The sequence below is a fragment of the Ornithodoros turicata genome, unplaced genomic scaffold (assembly GCF_037126465.1).
Source record: "Ornithodoros turicata isolate Travis unplaced genomic scaffold, ASM3712646v1 Chromosome14, whole genome shotgun sequence".
Classification (NCBI taxonomy): Eukaryota; Metazoa; Arthropoda; class Arachnida; order Ixodida; family Argasidae; genus Ornithodoros; species Ornithodoros turicata.
This window is the reverse complement of record NW_026999314.1, coordinates 1,943,551-1,949,199: the sequence shown is the minus strand read 5'-3', so window position 1 is coordinate 1,949,199 and position 5,649 is coordinate 1,943,551.

The following is a 5,649-nucleotide window of genomic DNA, read 5'->3' as shown; positions in this document are numbered from 1 at the left end:
TCAGTGCTCAACGAAGACTGCTTTTTGTACCCATGGCCAGCACTTAGCTACAAGATAGGTGACAACTTACATTGTCTTTCAAACTGCATGCACTTTTTTCCTGTGCCAAGTGAATTAAATGTATAACGAAGAGAAATGCATTCTGCGTCCCATTTTGCGCGCTCTGTTCATTTTGATGATGGAAAATAAAGTCTAACGTCGTTTCACATGAATGGTGTACTGGGCTATTTGCTTTATAGGACACTATATGGACGACAGACAAGCTACCATCATTCTCTGCGTATTTAGGGCCACTGCTTCAAGGGAACGACATGTCCGGTGCACAGCACGCCCACCAGTGTCTTCAATTGCGGCACGAACTCATTGAACATCTCGAGTAAATTAATTGCGCAAAATTTTATGCTCCTTAAAGGGACCATGAAATGATTTTCGACAAGCCCACGATCATTTTTAATTAGTTCCCCTGTACTAAAGCCTTCACTCTGTGAAATATGAAGTTGAAAATCGTACAAATAGCGAAAATATTCTGTATTTACCACAGGCGTAAACGGCAGCTGCTACGGTCCGCCTCCGAGGCGAACTGGCCGTGACATCATACACAGAACATGTTGCCGATTCGCGGACGGGCTTTTGCGAGCAAAGTGCAAAATTTTCAAATAAGCTTGCATACTTTGTCGTGAAATATGTTTTAATTTGACTTGGAGACACGAATGTAACTAACCGTTGACACAGAATCCTACGAGAAATGTAATATAGCCGTTGACTGTCAGCATGGTTACCGGAGCACGTTTTCCTCTTTGAACTTCTTCTTCGTCAGAACATACCTTCGTCGGTGACATTTTACGAGCTGCTGATTACCGAACGATCCATACACGCTGTATGTGTCGCATAACCTCTTCCTCAATTGCTGATAATTTGCCTTTCGCCATATTTCAAGTGATTTCGACGGGAGATATAAGACGTCGTTGTTGTCCAAACCGAAACCATGCATCCACGTGGTCCGGAGGGGTGTGTCTTCCTCGTCGTTCACAGTTGGCTGAGAGGACTGGATGGCGATGACGTAAGCCCACTTCGAAGGCATATATCCAGCGGTCACGCCCTGCTATTTTTGTCTGATAACTGCGCCCCCGTTGTACTGAATACGGTTAAAAGTCGATGTGTGTACGATAGTGATGGGTCATGAGAACGGTTTCCCGCAGAGTACTCGGAATCCTCGAAAATCATTTCATGGTCCCTTTAACATACAAATATTCCATGATTTCAGCAAGCACAACTTAATCATGGAAGGAAACCGGGCCCCGCTGCGTTGGCAGTATAATTCGCTTGGGTCAGCGCTAGCACTAGCCTACCCATTTATGGCATGGGAGACGTCCAGTTCCAGCACTTACAAGCTATGCGGGCAACCTTGGGTGAATGTCCATTTCAACAATTTCATCTATTCAAGACTGTCAAGAACTGAAGCTGCTGAAGTGCAGTTTTTGCAATTGTAGGCAGTGTTCGTCCATCACCTTAGCTGTCTCAGGAAGCAAAGACGGTACAGGCTGAAGAACAAAGATAGTACACCTAAGGCGCCACAACAAGAGTCTACTCCGGCTGCTGCAGTAAATCCTGTTCCTCTGAACGAAGCCATGAAAGAACTCGAGGTGTTGTGTGCTGTCTCAAGTGATTGCAATCTGTGTGTAAAAGGGTCGTGCACATCAGTGGTCACAGCGCTTTTATAAAAACAAAGTTTTTGCTTATCTGCTGAGGTGGGCTGTATTGGTGTAGCTGCGTAATTAGGCTAGTGATATTAATTTTTATTCTAGAAATTGTAGCACTCTTAAGTGCACCACTCCGTATTCTGTGTGCGAGCGAACCAACTGAACTTCAGGAAAGTCGCCTATGTGATCACGAAATGCACTATGGTCAGAAATTATAGGAAATTGTTTTTGTTGCAGGGGACACGCAGTACCAGTGCCGTAGTGTGGTCAGGATGATGCCGATTCTCAGCGCCACACTCAAACAAAGAGAAGAGAACCCGGAGGATGAGCTCCCGTTGTACTTCCTCAGGGAAGACATGGCAAGCGACCATAGAATATAGGACAATATAAATACATACCCCCCCCCCCAAAAAAATAATAATAATAATAATATAGCAACTTCATAAAGCATTTTTTGTGTTACAAATTATACTTATGTTACCAACATCTTTACAGTTATCTGTTGAAGCAGAACTCAGGTTCTGCAATACGATGGCAAACTTGGAGATCATTCTTCGCTCCCTGAGAAATGGATTTGCCGAAATAACAGGAGAAGCGGCGTCCTTCGTCTGCGTTGAGGAACACCTTCGATCGAGATATTCCCAGCAAAAACTAATAGTTCAGGTGAGCTTAGATGAAACCCTGTGAGCATGCCTCGCTGGTCATCCTCAACAGCCCACGTTTTGTCGAGCTGCCATAAATTAAAATGGAATGTTCGTTCTGTTTGTGTGAAATGATGCATAGACATTTTCCGATTCTTTCTGAACAAGGCCCATGCTCTTATTTTAGGGACAAATGACTTCCACGCCTCCCGAGCCTACACTGTACTTCGAAGAAGGCAGCAAAAGTTTGTATTGTGGACGTGAACAGGAGCTTGTCCGACAGGACTAGTCTTGTACCCTGGAAAAAGCACTGGTGTCGTGCCTCGTTGTCTACTACGTGAAGAACTGGCCGTACCCTCTGGCCTATGGTCAGATTTTAATGCTTCTACAGAGAGCCCTAGTGAAAGATAGCATTCCCAAAGGCTGCATGAATGCAAAGTTGAGGTACCTCATTCTACGATTAGAAAAAAAGGCGCATCCTGTAAAAAATAGTGATACAGTGAGTTTTGACTATACCATCCTCTAAATGTATGAGCTCGAAAAAGGTCTGTGGCTGTGATTGTAATCCATTTCAGTTCATCCATCCAAGTTCTGTGCAGTTTTCACAATTTTATGATATGTATATCACTTGATAATATATTCTTGAATCAACTTAATTGTGCCTTTTCTTATTCTTATCGCAACAAACGAGGGGGCTAATGCTGACAGCACCGTGTGTAGCGGAATTCTTCACAAAAATGCCATGGCGGTACAATTCTACACCAGTGACCACAGAGCAGGAAAGTCTGCTTTTGGTAAGCTCCCAACGTTTATACGGGGTGATGGATGTGCATGTGTTCGTGCTTACTATTTTTGTATAAAAAAATTTCAAAATTAGAATATTTGTGTGAGAGGGCCATTTTTCGGGCGCATCACTTAAAAACATGCACAGCGACATTCTCTCTATTCATACATTTTTTAGACGAAGAATGTTATCGACGCCCACTTCTCTTTGCCATGGTTAACACATTCTATCACACTCGCGAAGGACTTATTAAGAAAGTCCCAGATTATTTTTGCTGCTTATTGTTTTAATACTTATTATTTATTTACCGACGACTACTACTACTGCCTTAATGAAGGTACTATCTGGCAAACCTTCGTGTATAAAAGTTTTCACGAGTTCCCAGTTTAAAGTGCGCATTTTTGTAGTGAGCTGTACACGCTGCCCATCCATTGGCCGGTATGTCAAGTGAACTTACCAACAAGGTAATGGTTGAGGAAAGGGTTACCGGTGCCAAATTGTTCGGCAATAGGTTTTTTTTTTCTCAAAACATACTGTACAGCTGTTGCCTCAGATAATCCTTTTGTACAGCTTATATCCAAAATCTGTATACAGCTCCCGTTACACTCCACAATAACACTGAGTCTCGTCCCGAAGCACAATCAGAGCCACCTTGGCAGTGGTTGGGAAATATTAATTATACAGGATCCCTGGACTCTGCCAGCTCAAAGGTCCTGTTTAAATAATATTCGCCAAGCGCCGCAAAGGTGGCTCTGATAGTGCTTGGGGACGAGACTCAGTGTTATTGTGGAATGTAACGGGAGCTGTATACAGATCTTGGATAAGCTATATAGAAGAATTATCTTAGAGGTTACAAACAGCCTGCTAAATAAAGGCTACAAAAATGAGAGAGGAGGAAAGGCATATTTTAGAGGAAACAGTCCCCTTAATATAGAGGTAATTTTGACAGTTTTAGAGGTGATCATGTGGCCTTCCTTCAGAAGAAACAAAAGGTAACAGTTAGCACTTCTAAATAGAGGTAATTTTTTGCCATGTTTTTTACCTTTAAATAAAGGGGACGACATTGACAGTGTAGAATGGGCCGACATCACAACTCTCTGCAGTCATCATCTGACCCTCTAAGTGCACAAGTACGTATCGCATGTCGCATCAAAGGACTGCCTATACCCATTCTCAGCCCACCAGACGCCATGTCGCGGTCTAGTGAAGCACGTTCTCTCAACCTGTGTTTAGGTGACAGACCGTAACTCAAGTGTTTAATTCGGGTCAATAAGGGAATCTACGAGACAGGAACTGTCGAAGTGTCCAAGAAGTGGGCGTGCCGAATATAGACAGCCCTTGTGAGGTCTACCACGAATCAGCACTGCAGCACGATAAAACTGCAGGGTCATGGTTCGATTCAGTTTCCACTAGTAGTGAACAGTGATAGGCTCATCCGCTGCATCGACACTGCGATTTTTCTAAACCTGTGTGAATATGGACACACTGACATGGAACCCCCTTTTCATGAGCTAGAAGAAGGGGTTAAGAGCTACTATGTGGAACGAGTATGTAGGAGAGCTCTAGAGATTAACCTGAAAGAGTGCAGCCTCAATGACGACGGTGAGGCTTTCGCACTTCTGGGGTGTTCCTGTGACGAAGTTGCAAATATTTTACCTCCAGGCTGTCAAGCAAAATACACGGAGAACTTTGTGAAATTGGAAAATTTTGTGGTCCTTCAGGAGTCACATGAATACGAATCTCTACTAGAGAATATTATTTACCGAGAGAAGGTAGTGCACCTGTTGCGGGTCAATGAATCCGGTAACGGACTCTTGTGGACTAAATCAAATGGCTGTCTCAGCCACCTTCCAATGACCGGAAGTTGCGATTATACCACACAGGCACTGCTGAACGTACACGAGAAGGTCGTCGTCGTCTCTGGTGCACCTGGTATGGGAAAGAGTGTGCCGGCACAGCGGATATGCGCAGAAGCCAAAATGCAACATCAGAAGCGGTGGGTGCTCTATGTCGACATTCCTCAGAGAATGGTATTGCTTAAACCTGCGTCGCCCAGTCTGGAATATGTAGCGGAGCTGTGCCAAGTTCAGAAAGATGGTCTGGAGTTCGCTTTCTTCCAGAAAAGCTTGAACAATGGAAGCCCATTCGAGGTCATTGTCATGTTCGATGCCTTCGATGAAGTCAACGAGGAATACCGCAAGCGTGTGTTGGACCTTATAGCTAAGGGAAAAGTATACAAGGTGTTCCTTTTTACTCGCACTGTATTTAAACCCCGTGTACAAGATACCCTGCACGCGGTGTCATATGAACTAGTACCTTTTTCTAACGAAAACCAGGATGACATCCCCGCAAGATACAGAGGACAAAGAGAAACTTCAATCACCAGGAATTATGCATCTTTGGCGAAATTTCAGCAACTGTATACGTCCTTGAGGAAGACAAACACGTCAATCCTAGAAACCCCCCTCTTACTTCGTATGTTGGCGGAGATGAAGAGTGGGAAAATTGCAGAGACTGACGATTA